This window comes from Corvus brachyrhynchos, unplaced genomic scaffold (genome assembly GCF_000691975.1).
Source record: "Corvus brachyrhynchos isolate BGI_N302 unplaced genomic scaffold, ASM69197v1 scaffold155, whole genome shotgun sequence".
NCBI lineage: Eukaryota > Metazoa > Chordata > Aves > Passeriformes > Corvidae > Corvus > Corvus brachyrhynchos.
In genome coordinates, this window is record NW_008238434.1 from 71037 (window position 1) to 87199 (window position 16163).

A 16163-nucleotide genomic window follows, 5' to 3' on the forward strand; every position below is an offset into this window, starting at 1 on the left:
TTTCCAGGGGCTCTGCGTGCCTCTGCGTGAGAAAACTCATCGCGTTGTGTCGTGTTGAACAACAGAGACGGAGGGAAAATAATGACAGAGCCCTACCCGTCCCCAGGACACTTCTCCGCCCTGGGTTGTGGCTCTTTTGTCTGTCGTGCCTGAGTGAAGAGCGAGGTGGCCCCGGCTCCCTCTGCGTGGGGACAAACAATGGTGAAACCGCACAGGTTCTCCCTGATTTGCGCTACTTTTTCCACCCTGGTATTGTTTTGGCTGTTGGATTGCACCCACAGAGTGGGTAGGGTTCCATGCCGGGGGTGCGGTGTTCGTATAGCTGGGTTTTAATTTGCTCTGATGGTTGGGAATGTCCTGGTGTCAGGTTTTGTCCTCAAAAGCCATTGTGAGGCCTGTCCTGTTTTAAACCGGGGAACTGATGCAGGGTTTTTTTTCCTAGAAACGTTTTGTTTTCCTCTGCATGCCTTTTTCTCCAGAGTGTATCTCTTATTTTTATAAATTTCAGTTAAGTACGAGTGACAAATCATTTGTTCCTCCGTCAGAAGCTACGGTTTTCTGTGTGTTTTTGCCATATTGAAAATGGCTGAAGTGGGGGAAAAATTAAAAATTTGCAAAAATACTTAAAAGGTTCAAAGTAACCTGGATTGTGGCTCAGCTGCTTTAATCGTTGTAACTGGTGTAGCAATGCTGTCATTTAATGACTCTGCTGGAAGAGAAATGCAGCTGTTAAATTCAGTATTTATACTCTCTGCACATTATATGGCTATAGAATTGTGAGATAACACAGGAATACTATGAGGCAGAAGTTAATGTGTTCCTAAACTTACCTTTCTTACTTCTTTCAGGCTTATAAGAGTGTGGAAGTCGTTAATTTTGTCAGCTATAAATATCTTTATTACTGCGTTTGAAGTCAGTGAAGCTAATATGGGACTTCATAGCTGTGTAAATAACCTGTGTTCAGGAGCAGTCTGTATGTTATTGCCAGTTTCTAAGTTTCACCAGGAGCATCACGGCTTTCTTTGGTGCGTTAATACACAATGCTGATAATGAAATTATGGTTCCCACTAACATAAATAGGAGCAGACCTTATCAGGCACCTTTTCCTTTCCCAATGATAGCTTTATAGCTTTGCCTTCTGTCCTAGAAAAGGGTCTGTCAAAGCATACAGGCTGCTTGGAGGGAAATTTAGAAAGGCAGATACCATCAGAGCAGTCTGTTTTGACAACCAGAGACTTGAGTTTGTCACTCACTTATGAGCTGCAGGAACCTTCATCAAGATAAGTGGGAAGTAACTTCTATGGTTTCTGGTGTTTCGTTGTTTATTTTTGTGAGGTTTTTTGTCAGCTTTGTATCCAAACTAGCTTAGTTTAAAGCTAAATAATTTAGAAATTTTTGATGGGATTGCTATATGCTGGTAATTTAAAAAACTAATGTTCCAGTGAACAGATGGACGTTTAAATCTGGAAATTGCAGACATTAATATGGCAGAGTTTAATTTAGGGGCATCTTGAGACATGTATTATTATGTAAAAGTGCTCATGCTAAAGCAAATGAAGAGAAATGAGCAGGATTGCTTTTGGAAACTTCTGACGTGTTGCCAGTGATTCACCAGCAGTCTGGATGGAAGCCATTATCAATCTTGGTTGAATTAAGCATCACAGAAGTTGAGATTCAGTGAGTGTGTATATTAAAATAATGCTTTACTTACTTTGAATGTGGTTCAGAAGTCTTGGGTGACACAAGTGCTGACTACCTTTGATAGTGATGGCAAAGACTGACATCCCATTTAATTGGGGTCTCTATCTCTTAACTAACCAGTGCTGTAAAAGGGTTTTTCATGATACTTAGAAAATTGACCTTTCCCAGTCTGTAATATGTAGTGATAGGAAGGATAATTACCTTTGTTTTTTTTTTTATTCCGCACCAAGAATTATGGTTTACATGCTGGATACTTGAGGAAAAAAAGTTTCATCCATTTGAAAGAACTTTTGGAGTCACAGCTTTCCAATGGTATGACGTGTAAAGCTGAATTAGAAAGAAAGAACTCACCTGCATGTAGGTTTCCAAACTACCCAAGAATCTCAGAACAGTGATGCAGAAGCCACTATAAAGTATCTTTTAAGCAGGTGACCTTTATAAAACTTTGTAATTTTTTGCAAAGCCTACTCATTGTTTAAAATTCTTTTGTATTTTGAAATTAATGTCTTGCACTGTACTAGGTAATGAATGTGAAACCATTATCATACAGGAATAAAGATATAATATGCTCCTATTGTGAAAGATCATTGTATAAACATGCTGCACCAACTGAAATTTCAATATGACCTTCAAGATTCCATGTAGGCTCTGTTACAGTAATGTAGTCTGAAGTCTAGGGACTCTGATAACTGAGAAAGAAAACCACAAATGTTTACTTACGTTATATTACTTTCCTTTCTGTGCAGAGATTCCACAGTGTGCCCCAAATTAGGTGCAGTTCCCATCACTGAGTGTGACCACTTGTTTTTCTGAAGAAGTGCATCTCTTGATAATTATCTTTTGCATCAGTTTCATTTTCTTTGTTACCAGTACAGTAAAAGTTGAAATGGTATTAGATTTCCAAGGGCTAACTGATTTCCTAATGAGGTTTATTTGTGGAAGTGTGTTAATGGGCAAGAAGGTGCAAAAGTCCTGATAGTTTATTATAAATAGATTTTTCTGATATAAAAATAATTTCTGGTTAGAAGGCTTGAGGAAACAGCTTTCCTGTTACTGCATGGTAGCAACATATTTGGTGCTATCAGCTGGAGAAGAAAGAGATTTTGGTGATAGAAATAGCAAGAATTCGAAATAATTTGCTGTAAATGTGTGTTGTCGGAGGCAGTACCAGTTGTGCACTGCTCTGTGTTAGAACATGTAGAGAGGAGTGTTTCATCCAAGTAGTGGATGTCTCGGCCTCACATTGAGATTACTTTCTAACGGAGTGAGAAAGAAGGCAGCTGCAGGGGGTCTAGGGAAATTTTCACATGCAGCAGGGCATATATGCATATACAAAAGGGCCTGGACATCCCATGCAGACTTTTACATGAAAACTTCTGCCCCACATGCTAGGTTAACTTTTCTTCCCCCATAAAGAAAAGGTATTTCAGGAAGCCTAAAAACCACATGGAGAATAAAATCTCTCTTTATCACTTGATTGTACAAAATAGGTAGAGGCCCACAACGTAAGCTACCTTGTTAAAATGAAGGCTTTTTTTAGGAACATGGAGAAAAATCTTCATATGAGAGAGCGTTGTGAGGTGGAGAGGGGAGACAGGGGAAGAGGGTTGTTTTGACACATAAAAAGATTCTTTTTTTCTCGTTCTGCTACATAAGAAATGGAACATACGCAGTTAAACTGAAAAGTAGTGGAAGTGTTGCTGGAGGAGCAGATCTTTCACTTGCTTCACATAGATTGTGACAGTTGCCATGTAATGTGATACAAAGAACACAGAAGAGAGTGTGTGTGTCGGAACACTGTGGCAAGTCTGGAGTTGAGCATTACAGAAGCTGGAGGGTTTACTGACAGTTAAGCCTTCCAGCCGTGGTCACTAAAACCACCATAAGGACATGTTGTTCTTGCTTCTTGCTGAATAGACCCCTCTCACTACACATTACTTGTGAAACCACTTCTTAGAGTATTATTTTTTGGTTATTGAATTTCTGGTATTTGTGGGGTGCATGCTATATCGATCTGAGACAGGACTGCTTCAGCTACAAGAACTGAAGGAACAAAGCATTTGGTGTAGCTGAAATGTGCTAGGCTGCAAAAATTAGATCTCGCAGGTGGTTCCTGATTTCTTTTAGTTTTTGTTTTAACATGGAAAGTCTGGTTGGTCTCATCTCTCTACTATTACAGTTTAATAGGTGTTTTTAAAATTATCTAATTAACTACTCTTTAAAAGCAGGCTGTTAATCTTCAATTAAAATCCGGACCTTCCAAATGTAGTTATTTTTCAGGATGCTTCTGTGTCTATTAGACCCTGTCAGGATAAGCTTTTAAGATTGAGGTATGGTTGTTTTTAAACCTGTTGTTGTTAACAAAATGCTAGTTGATCAGCTGATGGAGTAGGAGTACTTGTAGCCTGGATCTAAAGGTCTTCTCAGCACTTTCTCCTGAGCTCATTTTGAGCGATTACTTCAGTTCAAGTGGTAAGCGAGTTGGAAGGGTTTTCAACTACAACTTTAAACTTCCTTACTATTTACAAAGGAGGCATCTACTAGAGTAGCAGGGATCCATCTCTTTGCTGTGCATTGGAGGTTTTCAGAGACTTGTAGCTAAATATTTTTGATAAATTGTGGCAGCCAGTGTTGGTCCCCAGCTCAAAATTAGGCACTATCTTTAGGGCAAAAGGAGTGAGGTTCAGGGAAGGTATTACAAAGCGAATGAATTGAAATTCATACCAAGGAGGATGGTCTTAATTACCTGCTTGTTAATAAACCACGTTCTGTGGAACACTCCCAGTGTTCAGTAGCATTTAACTTCCTCCGTGCTTTGTTTTTAGAGTTACTCATAATGACTTAGCACTCTTCACTTTTTGTAGCAATTGTATTTGGATGAGTAACTTCTCCATGTCTTACTACAGTCAGTGTGTAATATAAATGCCCTTCCAAAGTGACTGAAATAAAGCTCTTGATGTTGACTTACTTTTCCTGTAAGTGACATTCTTTCAGCTTGTTCTCCCTCCACTTCTTTTGTTACCATTTTAGAATGGAAGTCCTTCAGGTACTGTTTGATATTAGAACTGTACCAACAAATGGAAGTGTTAGGACTTCATTATCCGGTTTGTATCTAATGAATCTGGCACTCACAGTACAGCAAGTCTAAAGTGTTTTGTCCTGTGGGTTTGTTTTTTTTTTTTCAATTCTGTGCTAAGATGCAAAGAATTAAAGGAGAGACCTTGAAGTTAATGGAAACTAAATTGTAAAATAATAGTAGAAAGTCAGTTTGATTAGCTTATGTGGCATGTGACATGTTGCATAAATGTTATTTTATGACCGTTAATGATTCTGGCAGTTATGCAGGCCTAATGATAATTAAATCTCACCTTTCTGGGTATAAGCTGTTCTCTGGGAGGCTTAGTAGAAAAGGGTTCCCCTGCCTTTATAAGTGAACATTATGCTAATGAAATCTTGAAAAATCTGCTCATGTGTCTGGTGAAGCAATCATCTCTGTTTGTGGAGTGTCACAATTTAAAATTCCTATTTCTTTGTACCAAAATCAAGCCTGGGTTTTGTGCCAGAGATTGAAGCGATTTGAGGAGATAGGAAGCAGCAACATGCTGTCCTGCTTTACAATCTATGTATGGAAGAAAGAGCAGGAATTGTGAAGCAAGTCTCAGCCTCCACCCTCTGCAAATGAAAAGTCTTCTGAGCTGTGTATGATGTTGCACATGTATTTCTTGAGCTTTTCTAGAGCAATTGTTTGTTTAACTTACCATCTGGGCAGTTGGTTCTAGATGTGTCTGAGGGGCTTCATACCACATCACCTAAGTCCCCTGAATGTAAACAGAACTAATTAATTACATTTGAAAGATCTTGATAAATAGCTATTTATCATCATACAGAAATTGTCACTGGTCACCTGCATTGTTGTTAATTATTGTGTGGGTAGACAAAATCCAGAAAGTTTTGGAAGCTGGAAAATTACTTGCTCTTATTTAGCAGCTCTGAAGGACAGTAATTCTTGGTCTTGCTTGCTATGTAGAGGGGATGTGGATTTTGGATCAAAACCAGATGAGAACAGGGCAAAGTCTCACAAATTACTAAAGCAATTGCAAAGGAAATACCACTCTCCGATGTACCTTTCCAGTCTTGAAATAACTTTTCTCTGAGTCTTTATCTCTTTGCTTGCTAACATGCTCCATTTTCTTGTAGTTTTTTTTTTTTTTTTTTTCCTGGATGCATGGTTGTCTTTATCTCTCCTGTCCTCTTTAATGATCTTTCATTCTCTGGTATTCCCTACTTTTCTTCTAATTTTTTCTTTTTCATTTAACTTTGTTTTAGTCTGAGCCACTCATCAATTCAGCCAGCTAATGCAGATAACAGAGATGGCTTATTGCCTCTTAGTTTCATTGCTTTGTAGTTCAGAGTTGCAGAATGGATAATGGAGCAACCTGTGGTAATCTTTGTTCTTGGGCTTTACTGAGAATTATCGAAACATCACTGCTTCCTCTGGAACTGGTGAGAAGTTAGGGAGCATTGTGACCACTTTGGTGTTACAAATTTGGAAGGAGAAATGGAGAAAGATTTAAAATAAGTTAGGCTATACTGGCCTGATGAAATGGACTGGATTAGTTAAACCAGAGGCAACAACTCAGGCTGTCCTTCCTGTTTTATGAGCCATTCTCCCATTTAATTGTGTGAGAAGGCCTCCTGTAGAATTAATTTAAAAGGAGGCCTTATTAGTGCTGCAAAAACCTATAGTCAATTTTAATTTTAGTTGTCATTGTTTAAACCGGGCCTTGTGGATAGAAGCCTGACACTGTAACTTCTTTGTAAGTGAATCATAACAGTGGAAAGAAAATGTTATTCAGGAACGTGAGAATTACTTAAACTTTGGTTGCTTGGAATTGACCAGACTATTTAAAATGTAACTGGTTTGTTGCCAGCTTTGTCAGATTCTACTGAAGAGATGTGAGCCAGCAGGATTGTCTTCTGGACTTGCTAACCTGTGTGAATTGTTAGTTTCCTGTACTTGTATGCTGTATTAAATCATGCTAGCTGAAGATACTTCTTCCATGCTAACTTTTAATGCTGCTTATCCACTGTTTTGTAGTTTATACAAAGCCATTTCTTGACTTGAAGATGTCTTACTTTATGATTCCATCTGTTTTTGTCTCCTGAACCATCTATTCCATTTTGAGGATGTATTTGTGTTAAGAATCTTCAGGGACATAAATAATTTCAGTGCACAGAAAAAGTGCTCAAAGTAAGGGTTGACTGTGTTTGGAAACCCTCTAAATCATCCCATCTCTGTTTTTTTATAAGAGGTTTGCTGTTGATAACAGTATGAGAGTGGAGGTATGTGGAATAACTTAGTTCTAACTTGTGTCAGAATGCATTGGGAAACAGCTTTTCAGTTTTCCCTTCAGTGATACTGCTTAGCATTTTACTAGTGACCTGCCTGTAGGCATAAAGGTTGTGTTGGAGTGGAAGATACTTCTTATTTTTATTAAAATAATAAAGTGAAAGGCTGTGGACAAAGCTCTCAAACACCTTAACCAGAAAGTAAAAAGGCACAGTCCAGTTGGTTGCAAATCAAAATAAATTCCTTAAGTTATACTTGTACTAAATTTACCCCTTTTCTCTGATTATTACTAGACTTAAGACTTATTTTCTCTCTGGCCGTGTGATTTTTGCAGAATATATTCTTAGTGGGGGGGAAACTTGGCAAAATTTTAATTTGTCCTTAAGGCATGATGGTCTTTCTCCTTTCTGTTGCATTTGCGAAAAGGAAAAAATAAAAATAGGACTAATAAGATGATATCAACACTGGCAAGTAGCTATCAGGCTTTTTTTTAAAGCATTTATTCCTTTACCAGGAGTACTGAAAGTTCATCAGTTAAGGCAGAATAACCTAGGTGTCAACATCTGCACTGTAGTTCATAGGAATGAGATACTTCCCTCCTGATTTTCTGTAAATCTGGGTATTTACATGACTTCAGCAAACAGAGATCTGTAGTAAGCTTTTCTGTCACTCCTTTCTCAGTGAAATTTCTCTGTCAAATGCTTCTAATAAAATAGCACTCAAGGGCTGGGTGGGGATGTCTGTGGGTGTGTTTCTGAGGAGAGTTGTATGCTCACAGCCATCTTTATGTGAGTTTTTAGATTCACTAGACCGGTTTAGAATAGAACAACTTGAGCTCTGTCAAACTGAAGCTTGGCTATGATGTCGGTGATTTCAGGACATACCAGGAAGAAGGACTTCCACAGAAATCCTTGGTATTGGCATTTGAGGATGTGATGATGTGGTTATCGCATTAGACACTACAGGAGAAGAAAGGGATGTGGAGTCAGGATTACTCACCAGGTATTAAAACAGTCACAGGTATATTTTAGCTAAAATCTCGATTGAAATAAAAAAACCTAATGTTCTGCAGTGTCTTCCTGTGAGTAATACAGGTATTCACCTCATAAATAAAAATGTGACTTGTCCTTCCCCAGGAAAGGGGGGTGGATAAAAAAGCCATCCTTATTTACCAGCTTATATGATAATTGGGAGCCTTCAGGAAGGGGAAGTGAGTGACAGCAATCCTTTCCTTCAAGCACATCTGATAATTCATTAATGTAATCTCAGCAACTTGTCATAGCTTTTGAGAAGTGGGAATAGTCAGTGATGTTGATGTGACAAACTGCTATGTGAGTTGTCATTACAGAATAAAAATTGACAGTAAACCCATGGAAATCCAGTGACTCTAGTATGCTAATAAATACATCTAAATACTTCGTTCTTGTAAGGTTTTGCATGCTGAATAATTCCCAGTGCAGTTATGAGGGCTTCACTAGTGCTTCTACACATACCTTTGGCTTACCCATTTTGAGAATTTTCTCTTTTGAATTGTTTGTCATTAGGTTTTAGTTTACTGTCATTGCTTTTATTCCAAAACCAGCAAGTGGCTGAATACAGGAATGTGTAAAGGGTTATTGACTGCATGGATTGTAAAAGAGTTTCAATGCCTAATTTTCCTTTCCTATACCTTATCATGTATTTGGATACCTGCTGTTTAACCAGACTTACACAACACAAGTCAGAGGAAATTTAAATGATCAAATCATGCAAATATTGGCTGTACGTTGCTGGCTTGACATTTGTCCTGGTTTGGACTGCAGCAGCAGTGGTGCAATGGGCAGCTGAGTTCTATTTTAAGACTCTTAAAAGTAGGAAAATTGAAAAATGGAAGGATCTGAGTAGTCCATGTGTGTCATAACTGTAAGATGTCGTTCAGATGTACTCTCAAGGTACTGGAAAAGGTAGTAGCATGCAGTCAGGGTGTGTGAAGGCTCAAACATTTGTAGTCTCATAGCAGTCTGGGACAATGCCTAATATAAGCTCATGGTGAGCTGTTGCTACTTCAAGAAGGAGATTGTTAGCGTAAATTTAATCACCCAAGTGAAGTACAGAGTTGCTTGATTTTGCAGCTACTATTACTTTCTTTCTAAGCGTATTTCAGTCTTATCTTAAGATACTGGACTAGATAAGCCTTATCTAGTGCAGTATCTTCGTTTTCTTTGAGTGAAGTCTAAATTTCTGTGAATAAAGTTAATTAATGCAAGTGTATCCTTTGCTTTTAAAAAGTTAGGTTGTTTCAGCATGCTGTGGAAATCTGTGTACTTTTTAGTAACACAATTCTGGCAGTAGTCTGTGAGATTGTGTCCTATGTATTTTTTATTTTACATCTTTCTGGTTGCTGATACTGCAATAATGTAGCTGTAATATGTTTTAGAGATGAATATATCTTTGAGGACTGGAGAAGAGAAAAATTGTTCTTTGTGGACTGCTCCATTTAGAATAACTTTCATGCAAAGTAAGCAGTAAGTAAGAGGACTTTCTTTTAAAATACAAAATTCCCTATTTGGAGGAGAACTGTTTTTACAAGTCATAAGCAGCAAAATTCATCAAGTTGGCACTGGATTTTTAGTAGATTACTCCCAGGATTATTGCATTTTGCCTTCTTGATTGGATGATTTTCAAGTTATGTAACTTTAAACTTCTATAACTAGGGTTATAATTCAAAACCTCTTTATAAGAGTATGTAGGATATTCTTTTTCCCAGTTAAATTCAAGCTCCTGCAAAGAATAAATATACCTCTTATCCATTACTGATGGGAGGATCAGTGAGATGTTGGGGGTTGGATTTTTTCTCTTATACATGACTGTCTTACGTTGTTTGCTCTGTTAAAATAGAAACGTAAAGCAACGGCTCTCATTTTTGTGGTTGAGCTTGAAATGTTTGTTACTGGTTTAGGAGTAGGTGTTTAATGGAAACCCTGAGATTTGAGCCTTTTGTTTCCACTCACTAAAACCATGGGTACTTTTAATGATGTTGTCAAGCTGTAAAGAAAAGATTCTATTTTTATGAATCTGGAAGGTGAGACTGACACCAAGCCTGCAAAATATTTAAGGGTGGGATTTTTTCATGTAATTGAAGGTTGCATGAAAAGCCTTATTCAAAAGGAGGACCTTGCCCTGGGCTATTTCTGGCCTCTGGAACTGCTTTTTTTAGCAGTGCTACAAATTGAATCACCGGCTGCCAGTATAATTTAAAGCAAGTGAGACTCCATTACATTGTGAGTCAGATGTACCTGAATTAACCTGCTTTTCAGCAACACTTGTGTGACCTCTCCTACTGCTACTTAAAGACTTTAGGCCCTGTGTGAATGGTAATTTAACGCTGCTTAAAAGTCTTGAGCAGGTTTGTCAGTGCTGAATAGTGTTTGGATTTTTACATCAAATCTGTTAAGAGGTGTGGAGAAAATCTTGTATGGTGTATTGATGAGCTAATGTTTTATTTATACAATCATTAGCAAGAGAGCTGAAATTCTCCCTGCTCGGTGCCATTTCTGCTACAGCTGCCTCTTGACCTTGGATGACTTCAGAGCTGTAGTGTAGACTAGGTTGTGTTATTAAAACATATTTGCAGCCTTTGTCATAGAAACAGGTAGAATACTAATCTGTGAAACTTGCATTCTTTATCTTAATATTCCTGCTATTATTGCAAATGAAGCTATTACAGGACTCAACAAAGAAGTATATTTGGTTTTGTTTGGGCCCTGTAAGCTATTTTTGTATCAACTATTGTAGCATTTACAATTGCTTCCTTATTTGTAACTAGGTTCTAGAGGCGATAAGGTGATATAAGTTATGGACTGCTGGAGCATTCTTTCATCTTTTCTGGACAGTACTTATAACCGCAGTGAGCTGAAAGGATGGTTTTGTCTGTATTTGCCTAACTTGCACCATTAAACACTGCTTAAATCTAGCATTGTTTTGAAATTAGATAATTTTGGTGTGAATTTAGTATAAAGTAACAATTCCACAAATTATTGCTCATGTTCCTTATTCCATTTCACCTACTCTTACCATTCCAGCCTGTTAGTGTAGTCATCCTTATTATTAGGATTGGTAAATAGCATTTAGGTAGCTAGTTAAAATTTAGTCAATACTTTCAAGATGGCTTTCATTAATGAAGAAATACATAAGAAGTCTGTGTTGCCCTGGTTGTGCCCAAATAAACTGCTTTTTGACGAAACTGTATGGCACCATCAGCTTCAGAGAAAACATGCACGTTTACAAACAATGTGTACAACAGAACATTTTGTAGACTTGATCAGTAGACTTGACAAGTCTACTGATGCTAAAAGTGTACGTCTTGAAGTTCCTTCTTCTGTGCCTCCCCCATTCTTGTTTCCAGGACTTCTCAACCATGTAACAGATCTGGAACATCTTTTGGTACCTTTTGGAAGCAAATGTGGGAAGGAAGGGAATTTGGTTTGGATATGTTCTTAGCAGAGATGAAGCATGGTCATGGAGAGTACTTTCTGAGAAGTAGTTTAGACTTGCTCTGCCCTAAGCCTATGCTTGAAAATGCACTGGAAATGCCAAGTAGGTAAAGTTTCAATATCTGTCTTCCTTGGTTGTAGAATGCAGATATGAGTCTGGATGCTTGGGTTCTCACAAGGCTAAGGTGGTTAATACATACTAGTTTATGGTAAGCAATGCAGCTCATTATCTTCTGTGTTTGGACAGATGACATTCTGTTGCTGCTGTGCTAAATCTCATCTGAAGTACAATGCTTGTATGTAGTGGCTGTGATTTGCTCTTTTTTTACAGCTTGAGTATTTTCAGAGAATCAGAGTGGATCAGGTTGGAAGGGACCACAGTGGGTCATCGGGTCCCACCTCCCTGCTCAAGCAAGGTCATCAGAGAGCACAAGGCACAGGACTGTGTCCAGATGGGTCTGGAGTATCCCCAGTGAGAGAGACTCCACACCCTCTCTGGTGTCTGTTCCAGTGCTTGGTCACTGCACAGGAAAGTAGTTCTTTGTCATGTTCAGGTAGAACTTCCTGGGCATCCATTTTTTCCCGTGGTCTCTTGTCCCATTGCTGGGCCCCAGGGAGCAGAGCCTGGTCCTTGTTCTGAGCCTTCTCTGCAGACAGGGATGAGGTCCCCTCTCAGCTGGGTCTCCTCAAGGCTGAACAGCCCCAGGTCCCTCAGCCTGTCCTTGTGAGAGAGCTGCTCCATGCCCTTCCTCATCTCTGCAGCCTCCACGGGACCTGCTCCAGGAACTCCAGGTCTCTGCTGTCCTGAGGAGCCCAGACCTGGACACAGCATTCCTGATGTGTGTCTCTGCTCATTCCCTAGGGCTGAACAGAGGGGTAGAATCACCCCTGGAAGAGCTGGCAGTCCTCTTCTAATGCATCCCAGAATACCATTGGCCTTCTTGGCCACAAGGGCACTTGTTTGATTAATGTTTAACAATTCTCTTAGCATCTAGACTTGACTGATCTGGGAGAGAAATGAGGAAAGACTGGATTATCTTCTCTTAGCAACTCCTCAGGCTGCCTGCCTCAACTTTTTGGTAAGACTGCAATGTTCTGGTGAGCACAAAAGCGTTTTGTTCTGCACGTTGTTTGTAAATGTGCATCTTTTCTCTGAAGCTGATGGTGCCATACAGTTTCATCATAATGCAGAAACGATATCACGTGCTTCACTGAACAGGTGCATAAAGTAGAGGACTGTTGGGGTCCCTCCCCTGCCATGGAGCCCTGGGAGAGGGGCCCTGAGGGCACAGACACGGGGCTTCCCTGCCCCTGCTCAGCCTCGTTCCCATTGGTTGGTTTGTGTTCCCTGCGCGGGCAGAAGGACCCTTGGTCCCGTGACTGGAACAGTTCCTCGGCAGAGCTCCGGCCATGCGGCTGGAGAAATAAACATCTCTGAAACAGCTAGCAAGAATCTGTCTGTCCATATATATTTCCTTTCCACGGGACTCCTGGTTTGATATATGCGTGTTGCAGGATCCCCACTGCAACAGAGGACCTGATTTCTTGAAGCTGATACAATTTAATAACTCTATCAAAATCTTTAAGAGAATGGTGTAATGGATAGAATAAGGCACAGAGGGTGAAAAAAATGTTCTTTGTCATTGTGAACTCCTGCTATGATAAAATGTATGTCACAAAAAGTAGGTGCTCCATTGCTTTTTGAAATAACATTGCAGTAGTCTAGAGGTGGCTTTGTATGTAACATATAAAAAGATAACCCTTCTTGTGATTATAAGATGTTTAAAATGAACTCGTGCATTAAACAGGCAGGCAAGCAACTACATTGGTAGTTTTGTTAAAAAATTAGTTAGTTTTCATTGCTCTTGACTTTCTGCTTTTAATAAAGATTTTTTTGATGTTCCAAAATAAATTGCTTTGAAGGTAAATAGAATAACTAAAGCTTTATTAGAGTACTGTTATGTAAACAGCAGTTATTACATGTTATTAACATGAAACTATTTGACATCTATTTTTAAAATGAGGGTGACATCTACTAAGTTAAAAGAAAAGCCACCTCCAAATCAGAGAAATGAGAAGCAAGAAGAAAACACTATAAAGAAGTCCTGAGACTTAAGTTTTCAAGTAGACACTGAAAACATTTTCTGAATACCTGTGGAGGTCTTCATGAAATGGGATTTTACATTTCCATTTTACACTTTGAATAACTATGAAGTAGAATTCTTGCCTATGCTGGGCAGTAGCATTTATATTCACTTAACACTGCTCTTACGGTATATTTCAGCATTTCCTTACTATTGCACCTGGAATTTTCGACACAGGAGGTTTGGTTTTTTTAAGTCTGCCAGTCAGTTTGAAAACAAATAGTAGAGTGACAGGTGTAGTGCCAACACTTGGACATAAGGGGAAGGAGGCAGGGAGGAAGCTCAGACTATTGCTTGATTCTTGCCTTATAAGTTTATAAAATAAAATTTTTCTGTGATATTTTCACAGTACATTACAAAAAGGGAAAAATTTCTGGATTACTTTTTCTTTTTAGAGAGAGTATTCTTACATAAGTTTGCTGGGGAGCAGGGGGTGGGGATAATTATTAAAGGTTGTATTATAGGTTAGAGGGCTTTTTGGGACAGTTTTTGACCAGTATCTCCAGCCAGACTGTAAGTCGCACTTCTGTCTCATTGTTTCACATTGCTGCTGTAATGTTACTGTAGCTGTAGTGTCACTGGCATCAAAGCAGAATTAGCTGCTGAATTAAGTGGGGAGAAAAGCTCTTTCTGTAGAGCAGGTGGCAAGCAGTACTTTATACTTTTTTGTTACATCGGTTTTTTTAATGCTTTCTTTTTTGTTGAATTGTGCTGGGTCTTCTCAATGATTCATGTCTAAGGAAGGATAAAGGCATTGCAGTTGACACCAAGATCTTCCCCTCTCCTTTCCTTAGCTTACTTTTCATTTTCATCTACCAGATGCCTGTAGGAGAAGTTGTCAGGTAACTGTAGATTATTCTTGCATGGAAAAGAACGATACTGATCTCGGTGATCCAGATCACTGCCCACTTCAATTGCTTTCTCTTCCTGAAGTCTGCTGCTTGGAGTTATTTTAGACGAGCTGTTTGTGTGGCTGATTTGTTGCCTTGTTTTAGTTAAAATGAGGTATTGGTTGTGTAATTGCTGTCCACCCACATTTCTGCCTACCTGTGTTTATTAATAAAGATCTATATTTAAAACTTCAGCTGGGACAACTGTGCAACCAGTCCTGCTGGAATATCTTAGAAAGGAATGAGAAAGAAAGAGTAGTGACTTCTCTAGCTGACACTGAGAGGTAGTATCTGTCTGTACCCTTGAATCTGAAGACTTCTACAAGGTTGTCCTCTTTACTTTTGCCATGGCTTTTTTCAAACATGTATCTGTTCTGGGAAAAGCAAATTATTTGCTTGCTTCCTTGACAGCAGGATTGAGAGCTCTGGAGGATTTGAGCAGTTGAACCCAAGTCCCTGTCCTGAAAACTACTGTGGATTTTTGAAGTGCTTTCTGCCTTTCTTCTCTTAATCTGTTTGATTTTTTCCTTGATTTTTTTAAATACTGGTTTAATCATTGTGTTACTGTTACAGTTTTCATTGACAAATGCACGAGCTCGTAATTTGAAGTGAAAGGAACATGTTGTAGAGATGTTGTCTGCTATTAACTCCTTAGACTTTATCATCTATTGGTAGAAAAAATTTTCTAGGTGGTAGATCATAAAACCACTTGCTGTTAAGAATTGGTCACTTCCTCTTTCTTTTAAATAAGCTGTAAGGGATGTATAATATCAACCAGAAATTATGAAACTGGTCATGTATATCTTCCCTGAAAATTTATGATTATATTCACATGCGAGTCTTGTATTTTGGAGGGCAACTTAAATTTTGTCTATACATGTGTTGTCTTTTAATGTTCATGACCCTAATATGGTGCAAGACTAGTGATTGAATGTTGGGTGAGAAGAGGGCTCAAGAAAATGATATACCATGTTTCAAAAATTATGTATCAGGTTTCATTCCATGTTTTTCCTGTTAAAAACTGTATAAATAACTTCATTCAACAGTTTTCTCTTCTGTAGGAAGACATGAGGTCTTGCCTCACAGCATGTTGGGAAGTTTAAATCGTTGTAAATTCAGAGCATCTGTTGGGGAGGTACTGTGGTAGAGTTGTGATGTTGATTGTTTGGTTTCTTGTTTTCCTTGTGTTACTACTAGGCAGGAAGCTTCAAATAAGAAATAACATCATCTCCTTAACTGTCCCCATTTTCCTAAGGTACTTCACTGACTCTACCAAGTAAGAGACTTCTGCATGAAATTATAGAAATTTCTTCCTTTGGTTTTGCAGTCAGAAATTACTGAGGAAAAGAGAAATAGAACTTGAATCTGATTTAACTAAGCTTCAGTTACTTTGGGACATAGTTTTGATGATGTTCGTGATTTTTTTTCTTTGGTTTTTTTTTTTTTAAGAGCTTTATTATACAGCTACTAAAGCCAGCAAATACTTTGAAAGAAGGGTGGGAACATGCGTTAAGTACAGACTTGCCGGTTTTGGTGTTGGGTGTGGATTTCTTTGTTGGGGCTCTGGGCTGTGGGCAGTGTTCAGTGGTGTTGGGTGTGTGCCCCC

At 38.7% G+C, this 16163-nt stretch overlaps 1 protein-coding gene across 2 annotated transcripts in view; it reads left to right on the forward strand.

Annotated features, from left to right (window-relative positions):
• Positions 1-15: 15 nt before the first annotated feature.
• The window catches only part of RC3H1 (ring finger and CCCH-type domains 1), a 74858-nt gene continuing 58710 nt past the window's right edge, over positions 16-16163 (forward strand). For both annotated transcript variants that reach the window (XM_017736468.1, XM_008635378.2), the window contains exons 1-2: positions 16-215; positions 849-1025. The gene's annotated coding sequence lies outside the window, so the exon portion shown is untranslated. The remainder of the gene's footprint in view (positions 216-848; positions 1026-16163) is intronic.